This window comes from Alligator mississippiensis, chromosome 1 (genome assembly GCF_030867095.1).
Source record: "Alligator mississippiensis isolate rAllMis1 chromosome 1, rAllMis1, whole genome shotgun sequence".
Taxonomy (NCBI): Eukaryota; Metazoa; Chordata; order Crocodylia; family Alligatoridae; genus Alligator; species Alligator mississippiensis.
Window position 1 is genome coordinate 101,296,635 of NC_081824.1, and position 14,110 is coordinate 101,310,744.

Below are 14,110 nucleotides of genomic sequence, written 5' to 3' on the forward strand. Positions count from 1 at the left end.
ACCCCCAGGTCTCTTTTGGTTGTGGTGCTGGCTAATGTAACACTGCCGAGCCTGTAAGTATGTTGTGGATTATTTCTCCCCAGATGGAGAACTTTACATTTCACAGTGTTAAACATCAGCAGGTTGAGATCCGCCCACTTTTCAAGCCTGTCCAAGGTCAGCCTGTATCCTCAACCTGTCTTCCAGCATGGCAGCTTGTTTCCTAATTGTATAAAGCATATTTTTTTCCAGGTTTAATGGGTCAGAAATAGATAGATCTGCTCAATTTTTTTCATTGAAAAATGTTTTTTTCTTCTAAAAAGTCCTTTCTTTTTATAACCAAAACCTTTAACAAGGAATATTGAAAGTGATTTAACAAACCAAGCTGTTTCTGAGAGGTCAGCAACTTAATACATTAACATCACATTTGAAGACGAACTAAGGAACTTTGAAGGGAAAAAAATGTTAAAATATTAATTTCAGTTCCTGTAACACAGAAAAAGGGAAAAGAGAAAATAATTTACTGACTTTGATAACGGAAACACTTAAATTGTTGTATGAACAGGGAAAAAACCCATTCTTATATTCATATTTCCTAGTTCATGGTGTAGTTGATCCTTAATAGAAAGGCAGATATGGAACCCTCCCCCCCTCAAATAAATGGTAATTTCTTAGATATTTGAAGATGCTTACCCACCCAACCATGTCAAAGTATCCTGAATTTTTAATAAGTCAGTATGGCTGTAGGAATTTATTTTAATGAAAATCAGAGCTGGTATAAGCACACTGAAAATGTAAGCACTAGAGCAAAACAGGCCTTGGGTGGAATTTTATTCTTTTACATTAAGATGGGCATTAGGGCAGTACTGGTAGTTCTAAAGGTCTGTTGAACTAAGGTAGAGTCCATTTTATTGTATGGAGCAGAACTATAGGGTGCTGACTCAATGGTTCATTCAAAAATAGAACAATCCTCTAATTACTTTTTTAAGGCAGCTTTTATCTCTTACACTGGGGAGAACAGGCATATTCTCTGAAATGGGACTGCTTAATGTGAGTACAGATGTCCTCAAACTTATAACACAATTGGTTCCTGAAAACAGTGTCTTAAGTCGAAACATTGTAACTCAGAACCGATTTTTCCCATAGGAAACAATGTTATAAATGGTGGATTGGTTCCTGAACCAAGGCCCGATACCCTGTTTTCACCCAAAATAACCCAGATTTTTGTACTCAATCAATTATAGACGAGTAATATAGCTACATTAAAAATGGACTAAATAGCAACATTGGATTTATGACACATGATAACCTGCCTGACATCTGACTCCCCAGGTACCTCTCCACTATTCATCCCCTTTCTCTCCCCCCACATCCAGCCTATCTCTCACCCATTGACTCCTCAACCTACATCTTCACTGACTGCCTATCTTGTGTGCATAGCTGCCCAGCATCTGGCTTTTTTACTTTTCATTCCATCCAGGAAGAACACACACGAACTGCTAAAACTTCCTCAGCCTGACGAAGGGTTTTTGAACCCAAAAGCTTGCTCAAAAATTTTTTTCCAACTATTTAAGTTGGTCTAATAAAAGATATCAGATTCACCCAAAGAACTTGTCTGCTTATAGATGCATTAATGTATTTATTTTGTAAATAGCAATCATATTGATTTGGAAGGACTTCTTTGAGGTGACATTGCTGGACTTTTTGAAGGGCTCTTGGTTAGACTTTTTGAAGGGTTCTTGGTTGGATTCTTCTCAGGAGTCTTGGCTGTGGGTTTTTCTGGAGCCTTGTCTACTTTCTTAAAGAAAGTGTCCAAGGAAGTTTGGACAGGTGTTCTCTAGGAAGATGGGTGACACAGCTACTTGTTCGCTGTCATGGTGTCACACCAGATCAAGCATTGTAAAATTGAAACTGACATCAGAAAATTGAAACAGGGTGTCAGTTTAAAAATGTTGTAAGTGCGAAACATTGTAACTTGAAACGTCGTAAGTCAAGGACTGCCTGTACTTAGCTCAGTTAAGAACTTTAAATTAATGGATAAAAATGAAAGCTTTTTCTCCTATCTGTTACCCTAAGAAGTACATTTTAGAAGCCTCTATTTTATTAGATAAATCCTTGTTTAGCTGCTTAAATAATATTTATATTCTCCTCCAGACAGTTGGCCTGGGAAGTGTGCTGACAGTGACTGACCCAGCATTTCTCTTATATTTAAAGCAAGATACAGATTAAAAAATTAAAGAGTCCATCACACAGACAGATAAGTAGGCTCATGCCTCTCTAAGCCATTCAGTCTTTAGAGTACTAGTCTGCCTTCTGCTTGGCTTTTACTAGAGTATGACAAAATGTAGCATGGCATGTTTAAAATCAGTTTTTTGTTTCTAATGTTCTTAATATAAGACACCGTTAAGAGACCTGATCTTCATACTCACCACTTTCTGATAAGCAGGTTTCTCTGGGTAGGCTCACTCTTGAAAATTCACCACTCAGTCTTGAAAATCTTAGGCTGTGTTACTAATGGAATATTTTGTCCCCTACTGCTACACTGCACCCGTTAACCACTCCTGAGGATGAACGAGGCATGTGTGAGGCAGATGGATTTCACAGCTGTATCCCAAGCATGAAAGAGTTTCAGAAACAGGAAAGCATATGAAAAAGCCTGCATAAATCCTGATCTGTAGGTCTCCGTTATGCTGAAGGTAGAGAAGTTAGGGACATTCTACAGTTTCTGTAATGATGTCAACTCCTGAAATAGGATGGAAGGAACAGAAACATATACAAGACTGGGCCTTCTTAATGTTATGAATTTCTACTTTATCTTTTTCCAATGTGGTGGGGGTGGGAGGGAGAGGAGTAGATGAGGAATATAACTTGTATGCCTTTCCTTCTCTACCCAATACGCATAGGGATGACAGGATTGTTTTACCCTGACAAGTCCTATCTTCATATCTGATGCTAAGATGTTGTCTACATGCTAGTCATTCAGCTTCAGTGGATGTTACTCAGTTTCAGAGGAATATTCCCACTTGCACACTCCACTGGACCATTAAGAGACATCATATTCATTCCATGATACTTCCCAGTGCTCTGGCTGCCTTAGACAGTAGCCCTGTAGGTAGTGATGTGGTTTCAATCCAGTCATAGAAAGAAGGTTGGCTTCATGAGACCCCTGACTAAGGATTATTGGAGCTGCTTCAAGAATGGCTTTGCCCTAGAGCTATTTTAGGTTCTGAACCACAGACTCCCAAAGCAACCAGATTTGACCTTACGTTTTTATGTTCCTCTAGCAGCCACAAATAAATAAACAGTGTTTTTGGTGGTTTTTTAAGGGGATTATTATCAGATGGGACATTTCTAACGTGCCTGGCATCTAAAGCTAAGGTGCAACTGGTCCCAAGCTTGTTCAGAAGGGGGTAATTTCTCCACCTGTATTCAGACCCTTCAGAAGCCCTCTTTTTATTAGTGCAGTGTGGAAAAGGCTTCAAAGCATTTTGGTGCAGAACATTCACTGGCTGTGTTCCACACTAACCTTTCACCTTTTTCAAGCTGTATTAATTTCATATACATCTCCTTTACAGCTGTTTCAAGACCCAGCCAATGACAACGTAGCTCAGCAGAAATCATGCTACTAGTTGAGGGAAGGTCAAGAAAGATCTTAAACAGTGTGTGTGTGTGTGTGTGTGTGTGAGATATATATGAATAGTGTACATCTCCAGATTTCCTACCTAATTGGCCCTCTGGACAATGAAATAATGAGTTGGTAAATTCATCTTCATGTGGGGACATTTTGTAGAACCCCCATCAAAGGAACCCGGCTTTGTTGCTATCCTTCGTATACCTTCTTATGAGTATTTCAATGAAAATTGAATATAAGTGGTTGGATATAAGGTTTTTGCTCATGCTGCACCTTCCATAAACTACAGAAAAGGTGTTCTTTCTTCCTGCAGTTTCCTGCCTTTCCCTACCCCTAATCCCTCCTCCAAAAAAGATGTACTGTTTCCTAAGGAAACAAAAAGGCGATATAAATTCTCCCTATGCTTCCTGATCAAGTCTGATCACCAGTGAGGTTTAGATCAGTAAATCCAGGCTCTGAAACCTACATTGTTTTAGATGGAGAATGGAGGAAAGGAGCTCGATATTCAGCCTGCAACATAGCAAATACATATTAGTGTTAGTATTAAGAATTGTTTGCTTTACAGTGGCACCCCATGGTTTTAGTCAGAGGTCCATTGTGCTAACCTCTGTTCAAACATGTAGGAAGAGACACTAGGAGCTTGAAGTAATTAACAGGAAGGAAGGATGAGGGTAGAAGAAACAGGAATATTTGTTTATATATCTGTAGGCACAGTGAGACAACTTGAGGTCATCATTTCAATTCAAATAGTCAAACTAATAAAATAGGTATCAGTAATCCCTGGTGGTCATCTCCCTCCCCAGTTTTGTTTGGCAACTTCCCATAATCAACACAGTAGAAATGGCTTTAAAGTTGGGGCTCCGCACAGGCTCCAGGTGTCTTCCTGGGCACTGGGATGTGTTGGGGGCTCAGCACCCTGGAACTTAGATCTTTTATTTAAATGCCTAATTATAACTACCGTATTTTCTACCCCCATGTTGCCAGATTTTTGACCTAAGATGTGCTAGCAGGTAAGATTCATTGCTTTAAAGGGATAAACAATAATAAAAAATAATACATAGTATTTCTAGTGTGATTTGAATCTTTATGGTGTTGAGCAAAGACTGACTGCACTTGTTTATAATTAATAGTATATTTTTAAATCCATTTTCCTCTTATAATACCCATATATCTGTTCAATCTTATAAACATGCCATCCTGTTATGCCCTACTCCTTGTCCCTCAAAGATATGATATGATTGGAATCTCTGTGATGGTACCTATTCTCAGTCTCCCTTGACCAGGGTTCAAATGCCCAAGCAGACTTCCTATCAATGCTGACCTCCAAAAGGGAGAAAATGTGTAGTATTCTCCCAGAATAGGGATATAAATTACACATAAACTGGTATCAGTGATTGGAAACTGGTTCAAATCTGTAACACAGATGCACATTAACCACTTTACAAATGGCCAAAATTGGTTTAAGATAAACTTGGATGGATGTAGTGTCAGACTTAACTGATTTCAGTTAAATTAGTTTATTAAACTCCTGCCCAGATCCCCTCCAGATAAAAATTAACTCACAGTCCCCCAGCTTCCCAGGATTCTTTGCACCTCCCCCACAAACTAACTCCCTCCCCCCAAGTGGGTGGGCTAGCCTTGACCTAAACTGTCTGCTTCAGCTGAGGGTGTAAGTGTGCTGTAGCACTGCCCCTTCTCCCCCCAGCGTCTTACCTGAGCCACTGCAGGCATGTGGCTGCATTTCTGGAATCAAGACTGAATATTCACTTGCTTATTGGTTTCATAGATTTATAGATTCATAGATGTTAGGGTCAGAAGGGACCTCAATAGATCATCGAGTCCGACCCCCTGCATAGACAGGAAAGAGTGCTGTGTTTAGATGACCCCAGCAGGATGCCTATCTAACCTCCTCTTGAAGACCCCAGGGTAGGGGAGAGCACCACCTCCCTTGGGAGCCCATTCCAGACCTTGGACACTCGAACTGTGAAGAAGTTCTTGCTAATGTCCAGTCTAAATCTGCCCTCTTCAACCTGCACAGCTTAGACTAACCTGTTAAGATTGAATCGATTCAGCCTTGGGTTTTTTTACTGTTTGTGCTTGGCCACGGAGAGCACCAATAGCACCAAAACAAAGAAGAGCAACATTAGTAGTCATTTAAATTAGAAAAACAAAAAGATTCCCTGATTTCACTCTCTATATTAGGATAATGAAACCTGTAACTCAGCTATCAAGGCATAATAATACAGACTGCCTAGATCTTTCTTGTATAAAAAGATTGTTTTAAAGTGTAGTGTACTGCAGCTTGTTTGTGAATTTATTTATCTGAAGAACACTGAAAGCTGCTTGCCATGTCTGCAACCAAATTCTGTGCATAGTGAAACAGGATGAACTTTTCTAATTATTGATGCAGTTTGGTCCAGAAATTGCCATTCCAGTAACAAGCTTTCCTTCAAGTCAAATCTGATTCTTTTTTTTTTTTCTGTAGAAAAAGTAACTTCCCTCCAGGAAAATTCCACCTCATTGATATTCCTTTAATTAACTTTCTGGGCATTTGTCACTTGCATATTTCAAACACAGTGTCCTCTCTTAATTATTTTATTTTATGTGCTTGCTGCCTCCACACTGCCTGTCATAGCATGTTTTTATTATGGCAAGGCTATAGGAGGCGAGACTATAGGTAGCAGTGATATATTACCAACTTCAGAAGGGAGTTGCTTCTGTCTAAATCACCTGAGGAATTCTTTCTGGGTTATCCAGAAATTGTCAGGATTTCCCCTCCTCCAGGTTATAAGATCTGCAGCATTACTATTCCCACCTCATTATGTCTTGCTTCCTGCTTAAAGTAATATTTCTACCATTCCTGACCTTTGGGTGAACTTTTAGGAGCGAGCACTAAAAGGAGGGAGGGATGCCAACAGGTTTCCTCTCTTCTTTTGCTTGGATGAGACAGCTGCTGCACAAACATTTGGAGCATCCAATTTTTGTTGGGAAAAAAAATATTTTATTTGAGGGGAAGAGGGTGTGGCTCCCAATAATCAGTAACATCCGTGGGTAACATGACATATCCATTATCCAAAGAAGCACTGGGAAAGGCAGATGAATCTTTTTAAGCCATCCAGCATGAAAACAGAGTGTACAGTCATTAACATGATATTACTTCTTGATTCAGCAGCAGCAGGACCCGAAAAGGCCTTTGGGGCAAACTTGAAATCAGTTTTTCCTGATTATTGTTCATCACACACTACAGTATGGAATACTGGGGCTGGATATTAAAATCAGTCCTATATTCTTATTTTTCTTCTGACTCCAATAACATTAAAGAGAAACTCTTAGACTACTTTGGGCCATAGGTATTCTGTTGACATAGCATGTATTAGATGTAGCTGTCTTAACATGATTGGTTGCATGGATTGTTCCTATGAGTTGGCCCTACCCTGTTGACTGAAACAACATTAAAGATAAATTGTTCATAATATTTTAGGCTTTGGCAGCATTCTGTAATCAGGTAGTTCAAGAGATTAGTATCACAACACTACCTGAAGAGATAAAGAGGTGATTTTACCTTTTCATAGAACACTGGTAAGATTGGTATTACAGTACTTCATAGAGGGCACGTCTACACATGCAATGATGTGACTGAATAAATTCCAGGTCAATTTGAGCCAGAGTAAATTAATCCCAGTGTCACCATCTACATGTGCATTTAAGATCAGTAATTTATTTCAGTATGGGATAGTACCTGTGTCTGATGGGACTATCCAAGAGCGCTGTAAGTTAGTCTATACCACCCCAATTGCTGCACAAATGTAGATGGTGACATTTACCATGCAGTAAATTAGTCTACTATGCAGTAAAGCACACCTATAGATGCACTAATATGGTATTAAACAACTAGGGATCCATATTTAAAAAGGCTGCTGAAAAATTGAAGAGGAGATGAAAATGAGGCGTAAAAATTTTTCAAGAAGTAGAGAAAAAATGCCTTACATTAAAAAGACTTAATCTCCTCAGTCAAAATAAAAAATAAAAAGATTGAGAGTCAACTTCATTGCAGTGTATAAGTATATTCCTGGGGAGAAAATAGTTGTTACTTTAATTCAAGAGAGAAAGACATAACAAGAATCAATGGCTGGAAGCTGAAGCCATACAAAATCAAAATGAGAATGCACCATTTTTGGAAGTGATAGAGATTATCCATTAGAACATATTGCTAAGTGAAGAGGTGATTCCCAATCTTGATGGTTTCAGATCAAACCTGGATCCCTTTTTGAAAAATACGCTTTTGTCAAACAAGTTATTTGTCTCAGGATAGGTGCAACTAGGTGATGTATAGGCCAGACTCAGTCCTCTGATTATCTTTTCTGATTTGGGCTCCATGAATCAACCTATGAACCCCCTTCCTGGGGTTCTTATGTGCCCATATAAATATATGCCCATTCAGCCAGAACTGCATCAATCATAATGCCAGTGAAGACGGTACCTTTCTGTGAAGCTCTTTTCATTTTGAGAAATGTCTACATATTACCACCTGCTTCCTGTTGTTGAGAGACATCAATGATGTTTTTTTTTAAATGGGAAAGCATAGGGGTGACCTACTTAAGAACATCAGTATGCTGGCTCGATTGCTTTGCAAGATTTATGGACAAGGAGAAAAACATTTGCAGAAACATGTCTATAACTTAAAGCATTTCATATAAATAGTGTGAACATAGCTGACTCTATCTTGGCTGTTTAGAGCTGGTGAAATGAAGATTTGTTAGCGATCAGAGATGGTTCATTATTTTCCTATCTGAAAAATTTTGCTTGTTTAATAAAATACTAACTTTTGGATGAGTCTTTAATTGCAGCCTTCCTAATGAGATGAATTAATACATATACATATTCTTCTTTGCAAATTATAAGAAACTTTTTTGGGGAAAACTATAAAACCTGCTATCTTTGTGCATGAAAAATGTCGCTCCTTGTTCAGCTACAAAGTGTCTAAAATATTCAGACCAAGAATAATAATTAAGCTTAACAGCAAAATTATTTTTTTGATCCAAATGTGTCAAACTGTTCCAGGAATGTTGTCTATTAACTGCTTTTAAAACAACAAAAGCAAATAAGGAAACTTGGGATTTGGACAAACAAATTAAAGCATGTTAGCTGCTTTTCAGTAACAGTCTATATGTCCATCTTACTATATGCCCATGATAACAAAGCTAAACCAGCAGTTTGGCCTTCAGTGAAACAGCAGAACTACTGTGTTTTAACTGAAGGCTATGTTTAAGACATAATTCAACAATCAAAATGCCAGGCAATGCAGAGAGAAGAATAACATTCCACTTTTAATGTGTGACATGTTTGGGTTTTGTTTTGTTTTGTTTTGTTTTTTAAAAAGGACAAAGGATCACCATCATTTCCGCAAGAATTAGGAACAAAATGTCGTTTTAATTTTGAAATTCCTGTTATTTCCCTAAATAACATCCCTAATGCAGAATTGTTTTGTCTGGTAATCTTCAATTTTTCTGTTCTACATCACTGCCTCCTTTTATACAATTTACCCTGGTATTTGCATCTTAACTATTTTTAAAAAGACATATCTCCTTCCTTTTGCTCCAGCCTATCTGCAGACTGTTGTATTTCAGCCTCCACAACCATCTCTATGTTCTCCGACTGAGTAAAGTTTGTCCCCTCTGTTCTAGCCTTTTTTCTGAAGCAAGTTGATCCTGGAAGGGTACTATGTAACAATTAAATGTATTGAATTACTGATGTTCTAAATAAACCAGATCAAAACACTGTGTGGTAGCCTTGCTGTCTCTCCTTCTCTTTCTCCTGTATAATAAAACATTGTACTAGAGCTGAGTAACAGTATAATCCCTTTGCTTAACCCAGTGGTTCTCAACCTTGTTAGACTCAAAGCACCCCTCAGAAAATGTCAGTTTTCACTGGCTTTTTTTTATTACAGAAAAATAATAGAGTAATTCTTCTGTTGTAAATAACTCACAAAGACTCCCAACAGGTTAGAATGTTTTTAACACAATGGATTCCTATTTGAAATCTCTGGGCACATCCAGACAAGCACGCACATGCGTATGTGGTCCCGCAGACCCACCTGCAGCACTGCACATTGCACATGCAACATGCAGGTGTTCCCTACACTGCTGATTTGCAGCACAGGGAGTGGGGTTTCGACACTGGGAGAGCCCGGTGTCAACAAAAACCCACAATGAAAAAAAGTGGGGTGGCACACATGGTGGCAGCATGTGCCACCCAAAACCAGAGCTTGTCTGGCCAGACCCACACTCTGGCTGCTGGCCAGGCTCTCTGCTGCTAGATTACCATCAGTGGAGCCCCAGGAGGCCCCCAGGACCCCAGGTAAGGCTACTGTGGTCAGCTCAGATGCTGGCCTCAGCTTCCCCTACCTCACTCAGGGAAATATGCCACATGCCAGAGCACATGCATCCCCATATTGTGATGCTGCTGTTTGTCCCCAAGGAAATGCATGTGCCTCCATGTCTGGAGTCAGCCTCTGGGTTTATCTTGTAAATCATGTTTGCACATCAAACAGTGCTAACATTGTGTGGCACCCCGCAACGCCCTTTAAAAAGATCTCAATGTACCCCACAGTGCTGTAGCACCCTTGAGAATCACTTTCTTAACCAGTGTTAAGAAACACTGATACCATACAAATTAACAATCTGATGATATTCTTGTTGGCAGTTTTACAAAAATCAACCAGCAGGTTCCCACAAAATACAAAGAGGAGTTGAACTGGCAATAATATACCACCTTCCAAATATCTGCATAAACTATCCAGCTGCTTAGACCAGCACAGGTATAACCATTTCAAGTTTTCTGGAGGCTGTGCTTACCTTCAGATGAGCTACATGGTTGTGGAATTTCAGACTCCACCAAGTCATCTAGTTGACTTCTGGCTGCAAATATGAAGTGTCTAGATATCTAAATAGGGAGTGTATATCTCTTCTTCCCATCACCAGTGATTTGTTGCTACATGCCCTTCCTAAAGCAATATGATATCAGGCCTGTCTGAATATTTTAGGTTTGAGACATCCTTACTGGCTTGTGCAATTGTTCATTGCTTTATGAAACAATTTTAAATTCATTGCATATTGGTCTCATTGTATTTGCATTGTCAGTGGCTAGGACTGGCAGTCAGGTTGGTGACCGTAGGTATAGTTTGCTGTCTGTTGGCTATCTCATGGTTTCCCTTGGAGTCCTGCAGTAACATCCCTGAGTTCAATATTGTTTGTGTGGCTTTCTACCTTGTTTACTGCAACATGCATTAGTGGTATACTCCTGTGGCACATTCAGAGGGGTTTATCTTTATCCCAGAGTTGGGTATATGTTTAGAAACTAGCAGTGGCACAACAAGAAGGTGGAGGGGAGGTGGAGAGGGAGAGAATAATGTTCAATAGGAAAGTGCCTTAGGATACATCTCAGATTCAGTTTAATCTTTCTGTCAGAGAGTCAGATGTGACATAGCACATTGTCTGAGTAAAAATGCATTTAGCAGCCTTAGACCTTTAAACCTGAAATATGTCTCTGTAGTTTTATTGAGGCCTGGAAATGAATGGCAGTAACAGTCAGCCAGACTGTCTGAACTTTCCTCAGATGCAGCCATCTCCCTTGTGTGTTAACCTATGCAAAATGGAGTTTGCAAACCCCTTGGAAATGCACTAACTGACATAATCAAAAAGAAGTTGTACTGCCACCAGTCCATCCAGGCCACATCTGTGTTCTCCTACCAACACAACTTTGCCACAGCCCCTCACAACAAAGACTCAGAACAATGGGTGCATCCAGGATTTTGTGAAGGGGCCTGTGGAAGCTACCCCACACTGCAGGTGTAAATACATCCCTACTCCCAGCAGTGCCCCCCACATGCAGCAGCAGGGATATATTGTTTTAAGTCCCCAGATCAGATACGAATCCTATCATGGATTCATAGATGTAGGGTCAGAAGGGACCTGAATAGATCATCAAATCTGACCCCTAGGCAGGAGTGAATACTGGGCTCATATGACCCCAGCTAGGTAATTATCAAGCCTCCTCTTAAGGACCCCCAAGGTAGGAGCCACCACCACTTCCCTTGGAAGTTGGTTCCAGATCCTAGCCTCCCTGACTGTGAAGTAGTGCCTTCTAATATCCAGCCTGAACCTACTCTCAAACAACTTATTGCTATTATTCCTTGTTACTCCGGGAGGTGCTCAGGGGTACAGGGTCTCTCCCATTCCCCGCTGGTCCCCCCTAGTAAGTTCATAGATGGTCACCAGGTCCCCTCTCAGCCTTCTCTTGTGAAGGCTGAACAGGTTCAGGTCCTGTAGCCTCTCCTCTTAGGGTCTGCCCTGCTGTCCCCAGATCATGCAAGTGGCCCTCCTCTGGACCATCTTGATGCTGGTCACATCCCTCCTGAAGTGCGGTGCCCAGAACTGGATGCAGTACTCCTACTGTGGCCTGACCAGTGTTGCATAGAGGGGGAGGATCATCTCCTTGGCCCTGCTCATGATGCATCTGTAGATGCATGACAAGGTGCAGTTGGCCTTACTGACCACGTCCCCACATTGGCAGCCCATGTTCATTTTGGAATGGATAATGACTCCAAGATCCCTTTCTGTCACTGTGCTTATGAGAAGGGAGTTCCCCAGCCTATAGGTATGCTGCTGGTTCTTACTGCCCAAGTGCAGCACCCTGCACTTGTCAGTATTGAATACCAGCCTATTCTCATTCGCCCACCCCTGTAATCTGTCCAGGTCCAGTTGTATCTTGTCCCTCCCTTCTAGCATGCCCACCTCGCCCCAAATCTTGGTGTCATCAGTGAATTTGAACAGGGTGCTTTTCACCCCCTCATCCAAATTGCTAATAAAGAAATTGAACAGTACAGGCACAAGGACCAAGCCCTGGGGGACTCCACTGCCCACATCCCTCCAGGTCAAATATGACCCATCCACCACCACTCTCTGGGTGTGGCCCGTCAGCCAATTTGCAATCCATCTGACTCTGTAGGCATCAATGCCACAGTCACCTAGCTTTTTAATGAGAATGGGGTGGGAGACCGTGTCAAAAGCCTTCCTGAAGTCCAGAAAGACTGCATCAACCACGACCCCTGCATCCAATGATTTTGTGACCTGATAGTTGAAAGTAATCAGGTTGGTCTGACAGGACCTGCCCCTAATGAACCCATGCTAGTTGCCTCTGAGCATCATCCCCCCTTGCTGGTCCGTCACAGATGTGCTCTTGGATAATTTTCTCAAAGAGCTTCCCCAGGATCGAAATAAGACTAATGGGCCTATAGGTGCCTGGGTCCTCCCTCCTCCCTTTTCTGAAAATGAGAACTACATTGACCTTCTTCCAGTCTTCTAGCACCTGGCCAGAGCACCACAAGCGCTAGTAAAGCCGTGCCAGGGGCCCCGCGATAACCCCTGCCAATTCCCTGAACACCCTGGGGTGGAGAGCATCTGGACCTGCTGATTTGAACATGTGCAGCCTCTCCAGAAGTTCCCTAACTTGGTCCTCCCTGACCCTAGGCCTGGTGGAGTCTCTCCTGAGTCCGTCCTGAATCCTGGTGGGGGAGGTGTCTCGGTCCCTGCACAAAAAAATGGAGGCAAAGAATTTGTTAAAAAGGTCTGCCTTTTCCTCTGGTGCAACCACCATTCTTGGCATGCTCTCCCTTCCCTTCCATCCTCAGTAGCTTGATCCTTTCCTTGCCCACTGCTGCTTCTGTCCCCAGAGTCCCCAGGTGAGCTACTCTGGCCACCTATAGCTGGGCTTAGCAGGCAACAGCAGGGTTCCTCCTCCCTGCCCAGTCCCCCCAGGTGTTCCCTGCCAGCCCAGGAGCAAACATAAGGTGGAGGAATCCACTTTGCCACAGATGCACCTCCTGTCCCCTGCTGAATCCATCTGCACTAGCTCCGGAGCCTCTTCCCACACAGCCTCCCAAACTACAACACTCCCAGTTTATTTCATAGAGGGGAGGGGCTGCAGAACAACTGCAGCTGGGTTCAGCCAGAGACAGTGGCAGTGGTAGGCTGGGGTGGAGGTGAATGGAAAGGGAAGGGGATCTGCTTCTGAGGACGGAAGGGAAGGGAAGGGAAGGGTGCTGAGATCAAGGTTGGGGTAACTGGATTCTTATACCATTTGGGGTCTTAAAAAAAAAGTTGCCTCTGCAGCACTATGCAAAAGGAGGGGTGTGTCTACACCACTACACCTTCTCTGGGTCCACCCCTGCTTGGAACCATTCTCTAGCAGACAAGCTTGCCATCATTCAATTCCCTTCTTGGTTTTAGAATTTAATTGCATTATAGTCAATGAACTAACTTCCAATCCTCAACAAGTGGTCAGTCCCCACATACCAAATACCCTGGCCTGACCTGTAACTCCTGATTTGCCTTGACTTCAATCTCCTGCTGCCTTTGCTGCCAACTGTGTCCATCTTCCTTGTGTCAAATTTGACAGCATTCTCAGTGTTACACATACACAGCCCATATGTTTGACAAATAG

The 14,110-nt window shown here is 41.7% G+C and overlaps 1 protein-coding gene and 1 long non-coding RNA gene across 5 annotated transcripts in view; one reads left to right on the forward strand and one right to left on the reverse strand.

Annotated features, from left to right (window-relative positions):
• LOC132252347 (uncharacterized) overlaps positions 1–10,809 on the reverse strand; it is a 117,036-nt gene extending 106,227 nt beyond the window's left edge. The window contains exon 1 of one of the 2 annotated variants that reach the window (XR_009464251.1): positions 10,465–10,809. This is a non-coding gene — a long non-coding RNA (uncharacterized LOC132252347). The remainder of the gene's footprint in view (positions 1–10,464) is intronic. The other variant, XR_009464245.1, reaches the window with a different exon arrangement.
• The window catches only part of LOC102565708 (dermatan-sulfate epimerase), a 342,822-nt gene that overhangs the window by 206,168 nt on the left and 122,544 nt on the right, over positions 1–14,110 (forward strand). The window lies entirely within an intron of this gene.